The 23,751-nt window shown below is 40.2% G+C and overlaps 1 protein-coding gene across 2 annotated transcripts in view; it reads left to right on the top strand.

Moving 5' to 3' along the window:
• LOC108102996 (netrin-A) overlaps positions 1 to 23,751 on the top strand; it is a 46,709-nt gene that overhangs the window by 5,806 nt on the left and 17,152 nt on the right. The gene's annotated exons all lie outside the window — the stretch shown is intronic.

The raw sequence follows: 23,751 nt of genomic DNA, 5'->3' as shown, positions 1-23,751 counted from the left end.
CCATTTTCTAAAAACCCAAATTTATTTTTGCTATATCTCCTCTTAACCCCATCCTCAGCTTTTTCCCAGAATATATTTCATCCATTTGGCCTCATAGCACCTTTTCACTGAATGCATTTTCCCATCAGTCTGTTTTAGTTTGCTTTTAGCCAGATTTTTTCATTGTCATTTTCCAAGCTTGTCTCTGTGTTTTCTTTTTTATATTTTTGGGTTGGCTCTCCTGGACATTGATTCGAAATTGCATTGGCATGTCCTCAAGTTATTTGCCCATCCTTTTTTTTTTTGGTTTTTCGAGGGGGGCGCAGGATAAGGGACAGGATAGGGCTTTGTTTGGCTGTGATTCCGCTGCTTTGTGTGTGAATGTCCTGTGGCTATAATTTCGCACAGCATTCCCAGCCAGTCGCCTTATGTCAGTTTTCATCAGTTACATTTCATTTTTTTTACCCCCCTATCTTCTTTTCTTTTCACTCGTGGATTTTTCCTTCCACTGGGAAATGGCGATGGGTGATGGGTGATGGAAAAGTGGGTTGGCTGGCTGGTTGGCTAGGGCAATGAGTAGAAAGCGAAATGTGCAAAAATCCTTTCGCCTTGCCATCTACTCCGTTGTCATTTTAATTGTTGTTTACCGGGCTTGTCAAATGCGCACTTCAGTGTGCGAAAAAAGAAATTAAAAGAAAGTAACTGGGCTAGCCTTGGTAATCGACCTTTTGATGCCCTGTAAAGTTTGGTTGGAAAAGAAGCTTCTTAGCTACAAAAAATGGTAAATAACCAGCAGTCTAAAGTTATCTAAAGTTATGTCCTACTGTTCAGTTTACTGTCTATATATTGCCTCATCTTGGGAAGAAATCCTATAGAAAAAACATATAATTTCTAAAATATAGCCCCCCCTCAAATCAAAAAGGGAACACACATCACTTGCTAAATAAAATTCCCCAGGTGTTGTCCATTCATTCATTGTGCTGGGTCAGGTCATGAGGGGGGCTTTCGGTGGCATGAATAGAGCCGGGGACACCTCACCTAGACCAGACCATTCGTTATGATGGCCGGCTGTCTATGACGAGGCTGTCATCGCCATACGCTCTGATTTACTGGCCAGCACACACACACTAAGTTCTCGTTCTGACACATCCTCGCCCATATATCCTGGCCCAATCTTTGGACCCCTTTACGGCCAAGCCAGGCCAGGCCACCTGCTTTAATTTTTGCACTTCAATATTTGCACATTTCAAAAACGATTTCTCACTGTTTTATCCCCTTCGAACTCTTTGCTAGATTTATTTAGCAAATGTATTTTTTAATAAGCCCCCGGGAAGTGCAAATCACTTGATTCCGTTTCGGTTTATTTGTTTGCCCTGGAAAAGTTTTTAGCAAACCCAAAATATAACCTTTAGCTTTGATTTCGGGTTCTGGGGCTCGGCTTGGCTTGGCTTTCAAGTGATTATGATTATTTTTTATGCACATAACGCCACACAGAACATGCAACCCCGGCGGCAGCCGAAAACCGAAAAACCGTTGCAGGCTCATCAGCCGACGAATGTCAAAAGCAAAGGGCGGGCAACCAGGATACAGGGAGCTCAAAAGCCAAACAAACCTTTCAAAAAACGAAACAAAACGAAATGCTAAGTCAGCAGCTTTGAGGTGGATCGGTAGAGTAGAAGTTCCTGACTTTTAGATACCCTGAAAAGCTTACGGAAATTCTGGAAAATCTCTTCCGAAAATAGGTCTCAAAGGTAAGGTAAGGTAAGGTAAACTCTAACAGAACTGCATTTTCATTTACGTTTATCAGGTTTTCCTTTGATACTGAAAAGGAATCCCAGAAATAGAAAGATTCTTTGATATCATATTGAAATTACTTTCTTTAACCTTCCTCACCTTTAATTTTTAACAATATTTCCCTATAAAACTTCCCTTCCTTTCCTTATTTTTCCTTTTCTACAAATCCCCAGCTTAAGCTTAGTCCAACCTCTCTACAAAGCGCAGGGACATATACTACCTTCTTCTACCTATGCCAAAGCTTCAAAAGGTAGCAAAAGGATCTGAGCCCTTTTTTCCACTTCGGGAAAAAGCCCTTCACCTTCCCCCTTCCCTTCCCTCTTTCCTTTTTCCCTTACCCCCGCCCTCTATAAAATCCCTCGCATGTGTGTCTGTCTAGAAAATGGCCAAAGGCCAGCAAGGATGTGAGAGAACGAATGCCGTGCGTTGATTTTAACTGTTATTGCTTGTTGGTTGAAGGGGCAGCAGCTGGATCAGGTGAAAGGGGGCTATATAGCTGCTACATTTATATACATATGTCTCTGAATACAGAAGGACTCGACCCCGTCGTCATCGTCGTCGTCCTCGTCCTCGTCTCTATTTGTCTGGCCATTTGAGTTTTGTGTAAGCAGTTAATTGGATCAGGGGTTCAGGACCAGGACTCCCCCTTTCAGATCTTGGCCAGTCATCCTTGCCGGCTGCCAAGCCATCATCATCCCATCATCTTTGGGATTCCATAGTCCAACCATGTGGCGAAAGAAAACGGCATAAGAGATTGTTGCATACTTCATGGCGCTGTCAGATACATTTTTAATAGGCTGTGAATGCCAGGCCAGTTGGCCTGCCTGCCTGGCTAAATGTCAACACAAGAACCCAAGGAATGCCAGCGGCATCTAAAGTCTAGGTTGAAAGGAGGAGGTAGGAGGTAAGAGATAGGTGGCAGAGGCAAAGGCTGTGAGGGAGGAGTCGTCGTGTCTCGTTTCGTGGAATCTATTAAATCATTTTTGTTGCTAATACATTTGTACATAAATAACAGCAACAAGCATATGCATATGTGCCACACCCCCCCTGGGGGGCATTGAAGAGGTGGGGAAGAAGAGGTGTTGCTCTTGAGAATTCCTTTGAATTTCAATTGCAAAAATTCCCTTCGAGAGAGCTGAGCTGCCAATATGCGAAATGCGGCGAACTTGCGACTGACTTTGGGGCAGCTGCCCATGCGCAACAACAACATCAATATCAACTGTCTGCCACAATAGACCAGGAAGCCCAAGGAAAAGAGGAAGCTAAACGAGGGCGGTTTAAGAAGTTTGTGGACTTAAAACATCTACAAAATGATTTCAAATTCAAATTTCAAAAACTAGAAAACTAGAAAACCAAAACTTATAGAAATGATTTCCAATAAAAAAACCAAAACTCTTTGATCCACCCACTTGGTCCAAACCTAATGATATGTATGGCATATCGGACATAAAGAAAAAGGCCAGCAAAGCAGCCAAGGCAGAAACATAAATCAAAATGTGTGCAGTGGCAACAACTATACTACTCCGTCGACTTCTCACCTTCGGCGGGAAAAGCGGGGCATTTGGGTGGTGGTTTTAAGTTTTTCAGTGTTTCTATTTTTTTTCGGTGGAAAACGCCGCTGCCAAGTGCCACTAAACGTAATGTAAATAAGCATTTAACAGCAAAAGCAACCAACACATCCACAGCAATAAATGGCATTACAAACAACGGGCAAATAAATCGCAGTGAAGCGCAAATGCTCAGATGAAAAACGTCGACGCCGCCAAAGTTGCTGCTGCTGCCGCGTTTAACATTTACAACATGCAACAGAGAATTATGCAGGCAGCAACAGCATAAGCAGCAACATTGCAGATTGCATATTGCACATGGCACATGGTGTTGCCGCCGACATGTTGACTTATGCCACAGCAGCAGCAGTAGCAACAGCAACAGCAACACACTGCCGAACTGGCAACAACTTCTCGGCTGCAGATTCACCTCCTCAGCTTCTCCCAAACTTGCACGCTTCAAAACACTTGGACATGCGATTCGAGATTTGAGCAACAGAAATAAAAAAATAAAAAGAAAACACAGAAAAAAACCACAAGGAACACTGGCAACAACTTGCAACGGCGGCTTCATCTTGCCTTTTTATTGTTGCCGCCTGCAACTTGCCTTCTTCCCATGGCCAACTGAGGGAAAAGGAAAGGAAATCAGCGAAGAAAAATGTATTAAAAAAAGCCCAGAAGTTGCCGTTGTGGGCGCCATAAAATGACCAGAAATTAAACAAAATGTGTTGCTTATGGGAAGATTTATGGATGGCCAACTCAAAAGTTGATTAACTTTGAGATGTTTTTTATATTCAAAAGGAAAACATTGGAAAAATGCCAAATTATGGAGATTTATGTGGAAAATTGATTGATAAATATTTAATTATTATGCATCATTGACCAGAAAATAAACTTTATGGGGAAGAAAAACTTAAACTTATTCACTTCTAAAAATGAAAATTAATCTAAAAATATTTAGATACACACCACATCTGATTTGCCCAATCTAACTAATTAGATTTCCCCCCTTCAGCATTGATTTATTTTGTTTTTCATAAATCTTTGAAATTTCTTCCATAAATCACAAACGCTGAACCAGCGCCAGCAGCAAAATTTGTATTTAATTTTCCCATGAAAATTACGTTGATTTTCATTCGAGTTTCCCTTAAACATTATATGTATTTTATGCGCCTGACTAACCCCATTCGAGAGTCTGTATTTAGTCAGCCAATTTGATTGATATGTTCTTGGATTTGTTTTATAGATAAACAAACACTCGACTTTTCTCACTTTTTTATATGCGAGAAGCCAGCATATACCTACATGCCACGAGCTTTTCTTTCTCGGTGGAAATTTAGTTCTCATCTCCTGCTTCTTGCATGCCATAAAATCTGCTCCAAATACACCTAATTATCGAGTAAAGTACAGCAGAACATTTACACCCACCCACCCTGAAGCCTTCTTTCTGCCGCCTGTCAGCGGGAAAATTTATCCCAGGAAAAACAGGTAAAAACGGCCCGAAGAAGTTGCGCAAAGTGGCCAAAAAAAAGAAGGAAAAACGATGTAGATGACGCCTCTCAGTCGGCGTCAGGTGCATCATAGGTGTGAAGTGCAATCAAAAATCTACACTGGAAAAACAGCATTTTCACGGAAAAAGTAGATCTTAGGAAGAAAGAGGAATCAGCGAAGGTTTTATTTTAGGAAAAGGAAAGTGAAGGATTTTACTGCACATTTTTCGAAATATTTTCTATGAAAACTAGCTAGAACTTTTAAGTACACACACGCTGCTGATAAGAGATATATATTTCTACTATATCTTAGTAAATTTCCCATATTTTAATGGCGTATTTATGAACCCTTCTTAAAACACAACACTTACTTAATTAAAACACTGTCTACTACCACGAAACTTACTTAAAACGACAACTTTTCTGCCAAACCAATATAAATTTTGCACTTTACATGGTACTAAAAAGTTGTACCTTTGTCAAGACTATTTGGAAAACCCTCTTTCCCCTGCCCCTTTAGCAATTAACATATATATATATATATTCCCTGGCTGAGTTTTGTAGTCAAATAAAAAGCTCATTAGGCGAGTTGACCAAATTGCAACATGTTTCTTAATTTCGTTGTTGTTTTTCGTCGTTATTTTTGTTATTTTTTTTTGGAAGGGCTGCTGCTGCTGCTTGCCACGCCTGCGGAAAAAAGCCAATTCAAATATTAACCCTCCATAGCCCCCCCACACACCAACCAACCAACCCTCTTGGCAAACAAAAGATAAACAAACAGGCAACGAGAAAAATAAAATGAGATAAAACAAATGAAAAGCAAATTTCAAGTTGGAAAAGCAAAGCAAAGCTCCAAAAATCAAGCGGGAGATGTTAAAAGCCATTAAAATTGAAACTGTCGAATGATGATGATGCTGTTGGGTTAAAGGGGGTGGAGTATGGGGGGGCGTGGTCATTCCAGCAGGTGTGTACAACTTGCCCAGGGTCAGGCAAATAATTAACTCTTGAGCCGATTTAAGCTGCGCGAAAGTTAAAGCTGGCCTATCGGCCCGAAGGCATCAGTTTTATTTCGAAATTAATTCTCACACAGCCAGAGAGAGAGAGAAAGAGACTTGAGGGAAATTTCAGCTGAAAGCTTTCTTCTGGGAACTTAAATACCAACCTTAAGATCAGAGTTGAGATGAGATCATCATTTGACAAGCTAGTGGGGGGAAGTGCCTTTGGGGGAGTTAAATTTTATTGGGATTTAAACAGGGAAATTTACATAGTAAATTCTTAGTTTTAACTCAAAGTTATTATTAGTTTTTGGGATTTCTTAATAAAGCAATCAAGCTTAGGCTTTACATAGAATACATCATGATGTTTAGGCTTTTCTTTCCAAGAAAATCATAGGTAGTATTCCTTGATTAGGTTCGCCTTTCCAAGGAATAAACAAAACCCAATTAAACTCTACTTGTGTTTTGTCAAAGAAATTGTAATAAGAAAGTCGAAGCCTTTTCCTTCCATATTTCTAAGAGAAATCATTTTAGGAAAAAACCAAAACCGAACTCAAAATAAAACCTAACTTTCCCTCTACCCTTTCTTTACAATTAAATAATTTAATCTTGATTACTTTCTATTAGAACAAATTTGACTAGAATCAGAACCAATGGCTGCTCCCTTGGCAGTTGGCAGTTAGACGTTGGTAAACCTCATTGATCCCTCACTGTTTTTTGGCCAACCAACGTAGTTTTCATTTAGTTTGTGTTATTGCCTTGCCTTGCCCATTCAACCAACCCCACCCACATCCATCCACCCATTCGACATCCATCGATGTTATTTTGGGTATTTTTCCTTTAATTAAATTTTACACAAATATTTTGTGCGAAAGTATTTCCCAAATTGAAGTTCATCGTTGGCCCAGACCCTGAAATGGGGTTGCTGCTGCTGCTGCTCATCGCGATGGGTTTTTCCAGCTTTTGGACATGGGGATGAAGAAGGGTTCTTGGTCCTGACAAATGGTCACCTGTTCGTAAGGTAAGTCCTGTGAAAAGGGGTTTTTCCAGGGTCCAGGATGGGGGACGACGCCTATCTTGTCGAGATTTCTCGACTCCTTCCTTCTATCCCGTGACAGGCGCCAAAAGACGACGAGATTATGTCATCGAAGCGGCAAACTCGGAAAAAGGGAAAGCCAACAAACAATAATCTAGCTTTCATTGTCTTGAGGGTGGTTGGGTGGTTGCTTGGTTGGTTGGTTGGATGCTTGGGCACTCATCCATCGTTTCTGTTTTTTTTTTTGAAAAATATTTTCATTTGACAAATTTTAGATTTCCTTTTCATTTTTTGCTTTCGGTGGTTGGTCGTCTTGTCTGTGGGCTGGAGTGGCATGGCCTAAGGCCAACACGGGGCTGGGCTCACTTTAATTTGGTTTCATTTTTTTTTTTATTTGCTGCTCAAGCACGTAATTATCCTTTTTTGAATGTTCCCCCCAAAACACACCATCGCTTTTCTGGCCTTTTGCATTTCGGTAACTTGTTTATTTATTTACTTTCCAAGGCTTTCCTCCTTGTCCGCCACAACCATTCCCATTTTTATGACATCTTGTTATTTTTATTGTTATTGAGTTTTGTCTTTCTTCTTTCCCCTTCCCTGCCTCTCTAAGTTGTAGATTTTCTTCCCATTGTCAAAGACTATATTATTAATTTTTTGAGGTCTGCCAACAATCCTATTAGCCAGTTGTTGTCTCTCCCTCTCCCCCTCTCCCCACCACCCCTTCAGAACAACTTGACAACTTGATCGGGGAAAAATGTCTCGTTAGAAATAACATAACTTTGTGTTTTTTTGGGAACTTGAAAAGCGGATCAAATATCGTAAGACCCGTGTCAAAAGCAACCTCCTACTAATCTTCGTTCTACAAGATCCAACATTTCTGATTAGAAATCAAAGCCTTTGGCCGGAACCACAATTTTCGCAGCCCAACAACAGCAGCAACAACAACAACAACCCGTAATCAAATGCAAATTATCAACACACACACACATAGCATAGAAGAAAAGAAGAAAAAAACTGTTTTGGGGCGTGTAAAAGCCACACAAACACATTTACAAAAGAAAAAGTTTCGATTTGGTTTTTTTATTTTATTTTATTTTCCCTCCCGAATCTCGCTTCTCCTCCTCCTCCTCCCCCTCACTTGACCACAAAATTTATGTAGATTTACTGTGGGCAGAGGCTGGCTGGCTGGCTGGCTGTATCTCTCTTCGATTTCGTTTTTTTCTGCCTTTTTTAAGGGGTTTTTTTCTGTTTTTTGTTTTGTTTTTGATTGAGACATTTCCAAGTGCGACTTCTTGGCCATGGTCAATTAAAACGTAGCGGAGGCGATGGCAGCAAAGAAGGAGATGAGTTTCGACGGCAGATGATAGTCGGGATGGGAAATACTCTCAGAAACTGAGATCATTTGGCTAACATGATTTCTGTGCCTAGTTAAGTTACTTATGTAAGTCAGTTAACTGTCCTTGCTGGGTGTTTATGAACTTATATGATATAAACTGGCTTAGTTAAGAAACTAATATAGGTTGTCCTCCTTCGAATACCTCATAACAGTTAGTAACCTCAAAAGCTGATCGAAGATTGTTATTAAAAGAAGAAGTGGTCTTCCAGCTACAATCCTTCTCTTAAACCTTCCACTACAACCTTAATCTTTGTTTCTAAACCCCCATTTTAAGATCTCCAAAGTTAGAGTATCTAACACTAAGCCGCCGCTGGCCAACAAGATCCACTACAGGGACGGCAACGCCTATCGATTTCAATGGGTCTGTTGGTCGGTCGGTCGGCCGGTCGGCCCGTGTTGATCCACCGACCGACCCAACACGCCAAAGCGCAATCAAAAAGCGTTTTTAATAATGCGCTAAGTGATTGTTAAGCGCTGGCAGTGGAGAGCCTCAGCCTCACAGCCCGTTGGCTTTCCCAATCTCACGGATTCCAAAGTCAGACTGAAGTCGTTAATGAGTCGTCGTCTCTTGGTTCGACAACAGCGACCTTCGGTGACACCCGCATCACATGCACTCGAAAGAATCGGATGGGATATCGAGTATGGAAATATCTCTGCCTTGAAAAGGGGCTACACATTTTCATACTTCATTTATTTTTAAATACGGTGCCATAGCCCGTATAGCCGCCTCCAAAGTTATTTACTTTACTAATAAGCCAAACAGCCTCTGCCAAACTGACCTTTAAGAACGCATATTTGGCTAATAGTAAGTGCTATTAAGAAGTTCTTTAAGCTCCCATTAAAAACATGTCTTAAAATCAAATTGGTTTTTATATTTCTCTAATAACTATTAACCTAGATTTTTTCCAAGTGTCTTAACACTGCCCTCTATGTGGCGAGGGATGAAGGGCTGGTCTGAGCTGGACTGGGCTTGGCTTGGCTTGACTTGGCCTGGCCTGGCCTTTCTGCCAGCTTATTAAAACTCAATTACATTTAATTAATCAACCAGACGAAGATAGCTGCCCCAAACACCTCGCTGCAATGACGTTGCACAATCGAAAGGCGCCGCTGGATGCACGTTAAGGAGGATGGGGATCAAATCTGAATCTCAAATCTCATATCTTGTATATCGTATCTCTTGAAGAACTGGCAAATCGACATTGGCTTCATTAACGCTAAGACAAACACCAAATTATCGGCTCAAACAAATTGAAGTTGGCCATCTGCATCCATAAACAAATCGGTCAAGTTCCCTGATTGGAGGCGACAAATATTTCGAAACCGATTCCGGTCTTTATGGAATGCTGATGCTGATGCTGTTGCGGCTGCCGCTGCCACTGCTGAGGAAGTGAAAGGTGGAAAGATGACGATGGGAAAACGATGATGAGAAGAGGCTCCTCCATCTGGCAAATCCAACACCGAAAACTGATGAATGAATATGAGTGGATTGGTCAGTGGTCATTGAAGGGGTTTCTTGGCCACATGTCACTGGTGGCCAGTTGGAGGAGCTCTCAGAGAGTGAAGAAGAGTCGTGATTTCTTTTTTCCCCAACTAGTTATTTGAAGGTTACCTAGATGATGGATTAGAATTGGATTTAACCGGTCTGAAGATATGCATTTTCTTTTATTTGTTTGTAAGAAATATGGAAGAAAATCTGCTTTAGTTGTGGGAAAATCTATTTGGAAACTTCAAGGAAAGGTTTTCTAACCTTTTTTCCTTTTATTTCCCATATTCCATATTGCATTTTCTTACAATTTTCATGCTGCCCTTTCCCACCTTATCTTCTAAATGCAAGCAATTACCCCTTTCTTTTTCCCTACTTGAACTTTGTCCCCATTTCCAAAGTCTTCTTATCACACTCAACTATTTAAGAAGCTGGCCAAACAAAAAGCTCCCAAAAAAAAATAAATACAGCTAAAAACTAGGAAAAAGAGAAACAATACACAAACTGTAAACAAGCAAGAAAAGCCCTCGCCAAGGGATACGACTGGGCAAGTTCCAGTAAGCAAATTTCTTTCTTTACTTTATAAATATCATAAAATATACCAAATGGGTAAAAGAAAATCTCAGGAAAACTTCACAAAATCAACATTCTAGGCCACCTGTTACAAACTAAGTCAAAAATCTAGAACACCCTTACTACCTCTTACCAAAAACTGTGAGAAGTCGAGATTAAAAATGACAAACAATGCAGCGAAAGTCGCCAAACGCTGCCTCTGCCCTGTAATAGTATTTATACACCTCCCTCCCCTCCGAGTAAGTTTCTTCCCTTCCCCCCCTGGATTTTCCAACATTTTTCGTGGAGGAACAAGAGGAAAAATTACTTCATTAAAACTTCGAAATGAAGAAGAAGTGTCTGTCCAAAAAAAAAAGAAAGACAAGGGCGATCCAAGCTGAGGTGTCCAGCTGCTGTCCCGATAAGAAACTCATAATTGGTGTCATTAAAAAAGCCATTTCGGAAGTTGTTAATCTTCCGCCGCGTCGCATCGCGTGGGGCCAACAATTATGCCAGCTCCCTGGAAAAAGTCAACTGAAGATACATAAATATGTAATTTATTAAAAGTGTAGAGGGAGAGAGAGACAGAGAGAGACCGTCGTTTACAACAATGCCTGCGCCTGCCTTCTTGACTTTTGTTTATTGTTATCATTTTTTAGCCCAACTGATAAGACAGCGTCGTCCAGGGACTCCTTGAACGGGGTACTAAATCCCCTCCGCTAAAATAACACAGAAAAACAGCTCGTTTTTTATATATTTTGCAGTCTCCTTTCGGTGTGTTCATCTTTTAATTATAAAGTGCGATAAATGTGACACAAAAAACAAGTTGCAAAAGATAGCCAAAAGAGGGGGCAGAACGAAAAAAAAGGTTGGCAAGAAAGATTTTAGAGTCGAAAGGGGGGATACTCTTTAAAGGGGTTTTTAAGGGTTTTAAGGTGCTTTTCAAGCCTTTTGATGATATTTTTCTATATTTTTTCTATATCTTCTTAGACAAGTTTATTACCTTCCCGTCTTCCCTTTCCTATCATAATTTTTCCTTTGACACTTTCCCAGTTAGTTTATTAAACAAAAGAACGGCAATCAAAAGTCGTTAAGGGCCAGTGCAAAATCTTTTCTTTTCTTTTCTTGTTTTTTTTGTGGCTGTTGTTTGTTTGTTTTTTAGGCCGCCTGCTGCCTGCTGCCTGCCTTTTGTGAATAGCATTTAATAAACACACACAGGCCCAGGACACCCAGGATGTCGTTTGGCAACAAGGACCCATCCTATAGCACAACCTATCCCAGCCTAACCTATCCAAACCTCTCTCGTGGCTTGCTTTATGAAATAGCAAAATGTCCCATAAAGTAAAATGGCATAAGATAGTAGGCGAAGGCGAGCCACGTTTGGGGCCAGAACGAGTGACCACAAAACTGGCTGTAAAGGGCACAAAGATACACTCGTACATGGCCATCTTGTGTTGCGGCTTTGTCTTGCTCATAAATATAATCTGCACTTGTTGGCCTATAACTTTCCACTGGCTTCTGTTTCGGTTTCTGTTTCGGTTTCTGTTCCTTCTTAATACATATTTTTCTCTTCTTTTATATTATTTTTGTTTTTATGACTTTTTCTAGGGGGGGTTGGGTATCCTCCATATCGAAGGAGCTAAAGTTGCTTTTTCGTCGCCCTAGTCAAGTGTTAATTTCTTAGACCCAGCAATTAACTTTTTGGCTTTCTTCGCAAAAGCCAAATGAACTTCAAAGTCAAGGAAAAAGCACAAATAGAAGAGGAAGGACCTTTGATAGCCACAGAAAAGGCAGAAGATACATTTTGCCCAGTTTGGGGGAAGATGTATAGATAGCATTGTCTTAATATGCAAATTGCATTGTCTCTTAACAGCAGTCGTTGTCGTTGTCGTTGTTTTTGAGGTTCAATTGGAGCGCGGATCAGCAGCTTCCGTTTATCTCTTTGACCTCGAGCGTTTCTGGAAAAGCACAAAACCAGATAAATATATGTACAAATATTAATAAAGATTCGACGGCGATGGCTAAAATCATGACAACACAGTAAGAATCGGAGTTGGGTTCTTTGAAAATCTTTGCAAATCTGCTGAGTTCTGCAAAATGATTAACTCTGTTTTTCCTGCCAAAGATTTCCCTAAAGCAAAAGCCTTTCACATTTTTCATCTACACTTTCCACTTGCAGATTTTCTTTACCATTTAACATTCTTCTCAGTGCACATCTTAGTTTGCTGTTGCAAAGAAAAGTCTTGCACATTTTACTTATTATCATTGTTTTGGGCCATTGTGATTTGCTTTTTGGCTGACTGGCTGGCTGGCCCCGTTCATGTTACTTTCACGACTTGTCCTCTCCCTGAATCTGAATCTGAATTTGGAACTGCAACTGCATCTGTATATCTATATATATATCTATATATCTATATCTTTCATGGTACTTTATGCGGCATTCAGGTGAATGGCACTCTATACTGCCAAATAATAATGGTAGCTATCGGGTAACCGTTTTGTCACAACAACTACAAATACTTAGCCCCGACGACTTGACTTAACTCCTGACTTGGCCCGTCGGGCATCCTGGCATAGATAGTCATCTTTGGTCAGATTCCCAAATGGTAAGTGGCACAGGATTTGTGATCAACTATCGTGTGAAAGAAACTCATAATCTCCAAGAATACCACACTCGGCATTTATCATCCTTTTCACTCTGTGAACTTCCAATTTTCTTAACTGAATTTCGCTAAGGAGTTTATTTTTATCACTTCCCTTCTTTTTTCCCAATCACTGCCTCAGTTTAACGGCCTCTGATTCGGCTTCTGCCTGCCTGCCTGGCAGAAGAATCTTTATTATGGGCTCGCTGGCCTACAGATGGGACTAAAGATATCCCTTCGCCGGGCTAAGACAAGTTCATTAGAACCCAGAAAAGGTATTAGTAAAAGTAATGTTATGCTGATGAGACATATCAGAGAAGTTACTGTGAGAGATGCTAAAGACATGACTAAAGATGGTTTAAAGGAAAATCAAGATAACTTTCAAGATTCTTAAGGATTCTTTCTGATTGAGATATGAACACCAAAGGTGTTTAAATGATCTATATATATCAGATATCCAAGAATATATGTATTACTTCCGACTATATAAGCCATCCCCTGAACCTTGTTACATTCTTGATTTCTGCATCTGGCTGATATTCCAGGTGCATCCATGCTATCCACTTTTATGGCTTAATAGCTCTCAATGGAAATCGATTTATGTTGTCACTAATTGATTAGCACCAGCTTTATCCCTGTCCAGTCATATATATATATATATATACCTTTTCCTCTCCCTCTTAGCACCCCGAGTTGAGTTCATAATAAAACATTTCCATTTCCATTCGGAAAACCGTTTGCACACCTGTTAGGTCCCTTTTAGGGCGGCGATTTAACCAAAAACCCAGAAGAAAAGGCTTGTCCATCGACAAACCCCCTTCCCTTTGCCCTTGCCCTTTCCCTTTTTCAAAAATCGAGTGAATGAATGAATGTCAATGCGAATCCGAATCCGAATCTGAAACCGTATCCGAATGTGAATGTGAATGTGAATGCGAATTTGAATGCATCGTCTGCCTTTCTGTCTGTCTGAAGGTCTGCAATGTCCATGTTCACGGACAAATGTAAATAAATGCAAAGGCTGCCAGGCTGCCAGGCTGCCACGAGGAGGAGGAGGTAGAGAAGGGACGTGACGACTCCTCTGCTGGACCTTCATACATAGTTTTTGCATGCATTTTCCTTTTGGGACACTGCAAGAAAAGATGCCTACAGAACGATGGCAGTTCTAAGATCATCACGATGTTCATAAATCAGAATCTTTTTAAGTTTCCCTACCAAGATTTGTCCATCTTAGGATCAAGAGAAACCTTTTCTTTCAACAAATTTCTAGACATCGGAAAACAAACTATAAGTTCATGAAATTTCCTTTTACCAATCTTTATTCCAAGTGCAAGAGCAGGCCCGAAATGTGCAACATGGCAAGAGCAGAGCAGAGCAGAGCAGCGCAGTGCAGCGTAGAGCAGCTGCTGCTCGGAAAACTCATTGAACAATTGACCAAATCGAAGCCTCAAACTCGGCACAGACAATAAATGCACATTGCACACACACACACACTCACCCCTCCTACCTCCTCCCTCCTCCCTCCTCTTCTCCTGCTGCTGCAACGTACTAAATGTACGGAAAATGTGGCAAAAACCGAGGGGTACAAAGATTAAAATCCATGAAAACGAATCTGAGGCGGCCGACACGCCTCCTTTATTTTACTTTTTTTTGGTAGTTTATCTCATGATGGCCAGGCCAGGCCAGGCCGCTTCCTCTACCCAACCATTATTTCCCATTCCTGGCTCATTGTCATAACCAAAATGCAGTGGCATTGTGGGACAACGCTCTCTCTGTCTCCCTCTCTGGTGGCATCTTATTATTAATTTGCTTAAGTGCCATAAATGGCAAACAGAACGCAGAAGAAGAGAAGAAGCGGCATCCCAGTTCGGGGACACAAAAGGATTTAAGTTTCCGAGCTGAGGCGGCCGCCGGCCCAGCTGGAGATTTTACACGTACTCCGATCTCATGGACCTGACCATGACGAATTGCCAAAAAAAATACAATAAAAACAGAAGAAACATAAGAAAACTACTTAAAAAGTAAAATTGCTAAATTCTAGGGAAAACCCAAATGCTCTTACAAAAAGTTGCAGAATAAAATGCAATCTGGGAAATCATGGGTTTACCTTTTCATCTGAAAGGGGATCAAAATGTGCAAAGTCATAAATTTATGTAATTGTCTTTGCAATTTGGGAATATGAAAAGATGTATATATATCTATATATCCAACCCATGATCTCTTAAATCGAAAAGAAAGCGAAAGAATCTGCCATAAAATAGCTGACTAATACGAAAAACACAGCCAAGAAATCTGCAAATTACTGCAAGTGACATTGAAAATTCCGCCAGAACTTGACCCCAACTCGTGCCCCTCATCCTACTACTACTTACTGCTACTACTCCCCCTCCTTTACAATAGCTTCTCTTTGGACGAGAAGCTGATTTATGCCTCGCTGGTGGCAGCCACATCTTTGACCTTTCCGCAGCATCACATTTCATGGAAGATTTCTGTTGAATTTGTTCGGACATCTCAGATAGACCATCTCCAAGACACTATATATGCTATACTATACAATGTCAGGCCAAGAGATACGATTTTTAATTGACATTCAACACACTCTAAAAGGGCCTGAGCCCGAGGATTGGGTGTCTCTGTGATGGAGTGGAGTGACTGGGTTTTCTGCTTAATTAAATGCAATCTACAACTCTATTGAGAATCAGTAGCCGGGACATTTTTGCGCATTTAAAAATCATTTATACGAATTAGCCCCCTTGGCAAATGGTAATTAAGGCGTGGCCCATGGGCACAGAGTCCACGATTTCCCACACACACACACTTACACGAAAACCTAAAACGAAGAGAAAAAAGTGATACCACACGTGCAACTCCAAAAGATAAACAAACAAAATGCAAATGAAACAAATGCAACAAAATGCAACTACCGCTGCCGCTGCTGCAAGGCCCCCGAAAAAAGGCGAGAAAAAATGTTAAACAAAACATATTGCCACAATTGGAGGCCATGTGCGGCAAGTGCTGGCTGACATTTCAACACCACAAAACGAGCAACACCGCCAGATCCACAAACTCTGAAAACCCAACCAGCATCAGCACTTCGATCGGCAGAACGGGCGCTTAGCACTGGGAGAAAAATTCTAGTTAAAATTGCATTAATTAATATATAATTTTTAATTTGTATATAATTAATTCCCTTAACTAGATTCTAAAGTTATATAATATTTTATAGGCAAATGCTTTCTAATTCTTCATAGTGTATAAAACTAGCCCTTCTAACAGGTCAAGTTAACAACCTTCTTACATTTTCTCTCTCTGTAAAGATTGGGATTCCCAAGTCTGAACCCAAAAACCGAATTCAAATCAAAACAAAGATCAAAACCCAGCAGCAGCAGCAGCAGCGGCACTTGAGCGGTACAAGCGGGATGGGGATATAGATGAGGTGTAGGTTAAAGATGAGGATGAGCGGTACTCACAGAGCAGGGCGGTACACGAACGATCAGCGGGCGGGCGAGGGCGGCAGCCGAGACCTTTCACCTCACCTGCAAGTGTTGTTGATCTAGCTGCTGCCGGTTTGTTTATCTGCCAGATACTCACACACACACACACACACCACTCACAGATACAGATACTGATTTCAACACCAACAGAAAAGCAAGAAAATAACAGCAAGCGGTAACACTCAATTGGGTTTGCTTTGTCTGCGATCTCAAGATGTCCAAACTAATTAATGAGGGCTAAAAACGAAATTCCCAAGGACTTTTCTTCCGTTTCTGTTTTTAATAATTAATAATTATGCTGTATAATTTTTGTTTGATAGTTTTTGAAGGGCTTTTATTGAGTTTAGGTGAAGGAATTTTAAGTTTTTTTAAAGCCAAGTAAATAAAAATGAATCATTAGTTTGATTAAATAGTATCAGGTTTCAGGTCTTAATGATCATAACTTAACAAATTGAAACAGCGACTAAAACACTTAATTTACTGTCTTAATGCCTTCCCTTTTTTAAAGTTGTATTTTTAACCAAAAAGAAAGCTGCCCCCTAAAGTTCCTTAAAATATGATCAACTTAATGTTAAAAATACAAAAAAAGAAAACTAAGCAGAACAATATTATACATCACATCACATTCTATATAGTGGATAGATATATAGTGGCACTTTTGATTTTGGCTTTCCTATTTAGAGTCTCCGTTCACTTAACTTAACTTTGTTTTGGTTTTTCGGGGCCACTTTTCTTTCGTTTTCCTTTGAATGAGTGAGTCTGCGTGTTTTCTTGGCTGGGCGACTTAATTAGGAAACTGGTGCGTTTTATTTATGTGTCTTAACGAGTCGTTTATTTAACCCACCCTATACAGATACACATATATACCTATATACATGCATATATCTCACTCGAATCGAATCGAAGCCAAGCACTCACACAGGCATTTTGTTTATTGTTTTTCCTCGCCGTCCTCCGCACACTAATTTGGTAAATTTGTAGAAAATGCACCACCGAAAATTGAAAACCGAATTCGGAATTGGAATTGGAATTGGAATTGGAATTGGAGTTTGGAATTCGAATATTTAAAAAGAAAAAAAGGAAGAGAAAAACACAGAAGAATTGAAATAATTTGGGGCCTTGATTTAAATACAAGAACAAAAACCCCCAAAAAGCAGAACAAAAACAAACATAGAAGAACATTTTCCGAGGAAAAACCAAACATAAATTCCTATCGACCCCAACTCCGCCGCCTGTGTGGGCCAAAGTGAAGCCATGAACATTGTTTTTTATTAGCGGCAGGATATCGTCGATCCCCTTAGCCCCCCCTCTTTAGGTTCTTATATATATATTTATACACGATTTATATATATATATATATATTTATATGTTAATTCTAGCCGCGTTAATTAGGGAAACAAAACTCTGGTTGGGAGTGGGAAACAAGTTGGAGGATTCTTCTCTGGCGAAGCTGAACTAAAATTTCTGTATAAATACATTTTTCTTGCATTGTTTTTTGTTTTTTGTTTTTTTTACTTGTTTTTTTACTTGTTTTTTTTATTGTATTTATTTATTTAGCCCGAGGCAGCAAACAATTTGTAATCGCTGTTTTGTGCCGCCGCCGTTGACAAGGAAAATGTTGCAGCTGCGGCACGCAAAAACACGACACCAAAACAGCAAAAGCTACGCTGCAGTTGCCTTAATTGCACTTTTGGCTGTATCCGCAAGGAAGCGACGAAAAGAAAAATGTTTTCAAGTTTTCCGAAAAACGCCTCGAGGGGGCGAGTGTAGAGTGGAGTGGACTGCCACTGGATTAGATGGAAATGGGCGTGGGGGCCAGTGGACATGGCCAACTTGAATCCATTACTCTTGTTCTATTGTCTGAGTCTGAATGAAAATGAACGTGGGTTGGCTCAAGAGTTGATGAGTTAGTTTGCTTGATTATGTCATAATTAAAAGGTGACTAATTTGGATCTTTGTTAAGTAAAAGAAGAAGGCAAAAAGTTTGGAAAATATCTTGGGTCTACTTCCTTAGGCTAACTTTGATATTTTTAAGTTGGTTTAGAATTGCTTTTGAATATAAAACATAGCAATTTAAGTTTTATATTTGAACAAATATATTTTTTTAGACATATTTTAAGGAAAGTTTAAAAGTTTATTTAAGGTTTTACTCATTAAAAAGTCTCCACCCATTCCCTTTTGTGTTGAAAAAGCTGTAATCTTCCTTGTACTCTATTTTTTTCATAATTAAGCACTTTCACCTTTCATTTTCTACTGAAAGACTTACTGCTTAACACTTCTTAATCATTAATAGTTAATAATTTATGACCACGTACTTCTTGTTTCACCTCAAGTCAATGAAAATGCAATCATTCAACCCAAGTTAAAGTTTTTCTTACATTTTGGCACATACAAATCTCTTCATTGTAGCCCAAAGTTAAAAGGAGAGTTCGCTTAACAAAGATTTCTTTAAGAGAAGATATAGCTCTTTGCCAGATTGCCTTAAAGTGACATTTAGATCATTAGCAAAATGAAGTTTAGGCATCGAAAAAAAAAGTCAGCTTGATGGGTTTTTTACCAGCAAATATAATACATACGTCCGCCTGTAAAAACCCAACAAGTTAATTACTTCAACGGATAAACCCTTCCATTCTACAGATAGAAACAAAAGACTAAAGCTTGTGGGCCAACAGAAAATGTTTGGATATTTTCTGGGGCCATGTGGATGAAGGGATTTTCCTTGGTATTTTCCTTGGACGCTCTTCCAGCGAAGTCAGTGCGAACAATTTATGAAAGTGGCTCTGGCTGTTTACGACTGTTTTGGGGCGTTTACGATGAAAATGTTTATAAATACACACACACCGCCGCCCTGCACTATATAGAGTATACTATATAGTAGTCTATACTATAGTATAAGTTCAAAGAGTGGCGAAATTGGGTTAACCAGAATGAAGACTCAGACAGACAAATCGAGATGAGATGACATAATTGCCGGCGCTTCTTCTTAATCTGAATCACTCGCCAGCACAACAATCATTTCGCTTTGTTTTCTTGGGCAAAAAAATTTCAAAAATTATTAATTACCAAGCAAGATTGTTTGTTTGTTTTTTTTGTTGTCTGATTTGTGTAAAACGACCACTTTTGATAAATCACAGAGGGGTAGAGAGAGAGGGGCAGCGACATCCCATACAGAGCAGAACAACACGGCCACAAACACCAAAACAATTTTGCGATGAAATTGTCAAATTGCAGTGCAAAAACGCAAGAGCAGCAACCGCAACCGCATTCGCACCAACAACAACCAAACAGCCATAGAACCCTTCTCTACCCCCTAGTTTTCCCAGGGAAAAGCACCTCCCCCTCCCCCTCCCACACTTCCTTCTCCTCCGAATTCAATTCACAATTTTCGGTAACCGAAAATCACTGCGAGGCGAACGCAATCAATCATAAAACGATGAAATGTCGACAACGACCGAGCGTTTGAGAGGCAGGGAAGGGGCAGCAGGCGGGGGGTCGAGTGTGGCAAATTGAAAACTCTCCTCAGCCAGGACATGGACAAGGAAAAGCCCTGGCCTGCACCAAAAAAACACCAACTCCACGAACAAAAAACCCATCAACAGATAGTGCGTTTATGCGGAGGGAAATCATTTTGTGTTTGGAATGGAAAATGTAAGGAAAAGTAAGGAAACTTTATGAAGAAGTGGTCCTACTTAGTTGGTGATTTGGAGTTTGAAAACTTTAAATTTTACCATTTAAAACTTTAACCCAAAGCCAACATTTTTCGCATAAACTTCCCCATTCCCTAACATCTCGAAAAGCGTAACGTTCGGATTGGCTTTTGGTCGGTTTGCGTTTGGGTTTGCTTTGGTCTGTGCTTTGGCTGGCTATAGAATGTTTTGGTTTGTTTTTGGGGCAATGGCAGTGGCCAAAGCGAACGCTTTCCGACAATTTATCAAACAGTCTTCGATGCATCGCATCACTACGACTACCAGGGGCTCTGGCCAATTCCAAGCTGCTGCTAAGCTTGGCCAAATTCAGCTACTGGTCAGGAATCCACGGCCAGAAATCCCCTACGGAGGAGCCGGAATAAAAAAAAAAACCCCGGACTACATCTCTCTGCGGCAGTTAATTAGAGATGCCCAACTGACTGATCCCCCACCAGCTGGTCGGGGGAGATATCTCAAAGGGTTTCCATTCATAACTCGCCGGCATGGGTACTGTGTCAACTTGCAAGGCACAGCCGGAAACAGTAGCCATTCAAATTGCAATTTGTGGAAGCCAGAAACGAGCAAAGAAAATACACACAGCTCAGGCTACTAGTTATAGCTGAGCTCTTTACAAAATATCAAGAGAAAAGGGAAGCTAATAAGACATGAAACTATCAATGAAGTCCTGGTACTTCTACAGTTTTTAAACTTATGATTAATTATACCTTTTTTTAAGATCATTTCTTAACTTAATATCCTTATTGCCCCCCTCAACTCACAACTTTCCCTGTCAAAATAAATGTTTTCTGTTCACTCTTCGCTGGGGATGACTAATTCGAGTCGAAAGTTAAGCGGCCTAAAAATGTTTTTATTGAAAACTCTCCCAGGCAGTTAATTTCGAGCGACAAAGATACGGATACAGATACCGATATACTGACGATTTCATTGTCTTTAAAAGTCCAATCCAATCCATTTCAAGGGAGATACAATACAGCAGGGGTGGGGGGTGGTATGGGTATATACGAGAGAGTGTTTGAGGGGCCACTTATCAAATTTGAACTTAATTACCGGGCTCACCTTTCTCGGATAACACAGCAGCGACAGCAGCAGCAGCAGCAGCAGCTTGGGGTCCCGGCTAATGAGCGGTTTTATGCATCGCTTTAAGTCGCATTTGATTGAACTGGATGGGCATTTTGTAATCGTCGTCGAACTCAAAATTTACATGGCCCCAAAAATCAAATGTTAAAAAGAAGAAAAACAAACGAAAATCTCTTGCCCGGCCCATAAATCAAGTGGCATTCGCCGGCAGTCGCAAGTCGCAAGTCGCAGGTCGTAAGTGTGTCATTAAAATTAATTATCTAGCATTTTTAACACCGAGCCGAACCCTTTTTGTCGGGACGGAAGTGGGGAGTTACCAGTATATGTATATCTATCTATATATATATATATAGAAGATCTGGTAGCCTGGTAGCTTGTCAATTAGCCACACGCCGTGCTTTGAGCTCTCTGCGTTTTCTAAATATTTGCTTAGCTTTTGTTGACGATTCTACAACGGTCTCTGGCTTGCACGGTGACTACACTGAGGGAAAATGTTTAACCAATGATCAAATTACATCGTTGATTTAAAGAGGAGATTTTGCTTATCGAAAAATATGATTTTCTATGATTTTTGTTATTTTTTAAAAGGATTTTCTAGGCTATTAAAAATCAACATTTTGATCAAGAAACCATAATATTTATAATACGAGGTGTGTTCAAAAAGTAAGGTGACTCTTCAAATTTCGCGGATTTCAAATTTTTCGATTATCGAAACCTTTTAGAAGTTATACGAGGTGTGTTCAAAAAGTAAGGTGACTTTTCAAATTTCAAATTTTTCAAATTTTTCGATTATCTTCAGTTTTGGGAACAAGAAAAAGTCACATGGGGCCAAATCCGGTGAATATGGTGGCTGAGGCATTATTGTGGTGTTGTTTTTGGCCAAAAAATCCAAATCCTTTGATCCATATTTTTCGATAGCAAAAAATCGCCGAGCTCGCAAAACAACTTGTAACTTTACGCCTCTCACAACCAAACAAAAGAGGATGTTCCATTGAAACTTGGTACAGATGTTAGGGAAGAGTGTACCAATATAACAAAACAAAAAAATCGATAATCGAAAAATTTGAAATTCGCGAAATTTGAAGAGTCACCTTACTTTTTGAACACACCTCGTATATGGTTAATAATCTTTAGTATTTGATACCTCATATACCTTCCGAGAACCCTAAATATCTCGCTAGTAACCCCCTAAACAACCTCCTAATACCTTATTCCCAGTGTATGAATGCGACAGTGCCTCCTGACTGCGCTCAAATATTTGCGCTGACATAAGTTTGTCTGCGGCTGGCATGAGGATGGGTATCAAGGCAAGGCAAGGCAGGGGAGAGGGGGTCAGGCATGTCATGCGGCATGTGGCATGGTGCAGGGCGATCCCATAGAACCAGTGAGAGTGGAGTGAAAGTGGAGTCGAGGAGAGTCGTCTTGTCTGCCGCTGTGCAAGATAATTATAACATGCGGCTCCGAGAACTGGCTGACTGGACCAACTGTCGATTGCACATTGTGGCTGACAGTGGACCCTCGAACAGTGGACAATGGTGGAGGTGCTTCAAGTTTTCTTTTTTCTTTCTAGTCTAGCCGCAAGCTGCTGCAGCAGCAGAAAGATTCCACATTCGTGGCCATTTGCCATTGACAGGTCAGCTAGCTGTCTGTCTGTCCATTTCCCACTGTGAGGCTTCATTTTGGCCTCCAAAACCTCAGCCAAAAGATGCCAACTCAGCATAGAACTTCTATACACTGTTACGAAAAAAGAAGTTACTAATAAGTTTTTATCAAAAGATGGTTTTCACAACGAAGCGTAACTTGAAAAACTTTAACTTTTACTCAAAATATGTAAGAAATTCCTTGTTCTTTCTTAAAAGTGTACATCAATTTCTCTCTGTGTTAATATGCCCGGCAGCAATAACCGCAGCAGTCGCCATCGAATGTCAATAGCAAAACTGTTTGCCAAAAGCATAACAAGCAGCAGGCGACAGTGAATAAGCAAAGGAGCCTCAAGTTTGCAATGATCGACTAGGGGATATGTTAGTTACCCATTCTTTTAAGGATTCAATTGGTTTTTTCATAAGAAAATATATATTTTCTTCAATATTAGTAATTGCCTAAGCTTCCTATGTACTCTTATTAAGAAAAACTAATGGAATTTCCAGGAAAAATCACTATTTTACAGGACCTTTTCCAAGAAAAGAGTCTCTTTTTCTGTAAAAACAAACAACCTGAAGTCTTTCTATCAAATTTAAATCTAAGAAAATCCCCAAATTAAAGCCAACTAATGTTCCCTATATAAATTCGAGGGGTAACGACCTCTTCCTCAGATCCCCGCCTCTGTCTTAAGTAAGTAATTCAAAACAAATCGTCGCATAAATTACCCAACCTAAGCCAATGTCCCGCTAGACAAATAGCGCTCCCCCATCCACCAAGATCCACTGCTGCCAATCTCTGTGCCATCTCTGTGTTCCCCTCCATCCCAGCCTGGACAAACCATTTTGCGTGCCATTTTCTTTCCCATTTATCGCATTTGGCAATCACCAAATTGCAGGCCACGATAGAGCTGTTGAAATCGGA

This window comes from Drosophila eugracilis, unplaced genomic scaffold (assembly GCF_018153835.1).
Source record: "Drosophila eugracilis isolate 14026-0451.02 unplaced genomic scaffold, ASM1815383v1 contig_124, whole genome shotgun sequence".
Lineage (NCBI taxonomy): Eukaryota > Metazoa > Arthropoda > Insecta > Diptera > Drosophilidae > Drosophila > Drosophila eugracilis.
This window is presented reverse-complemented; position numbering and strand designations above follow the sequence as displayed.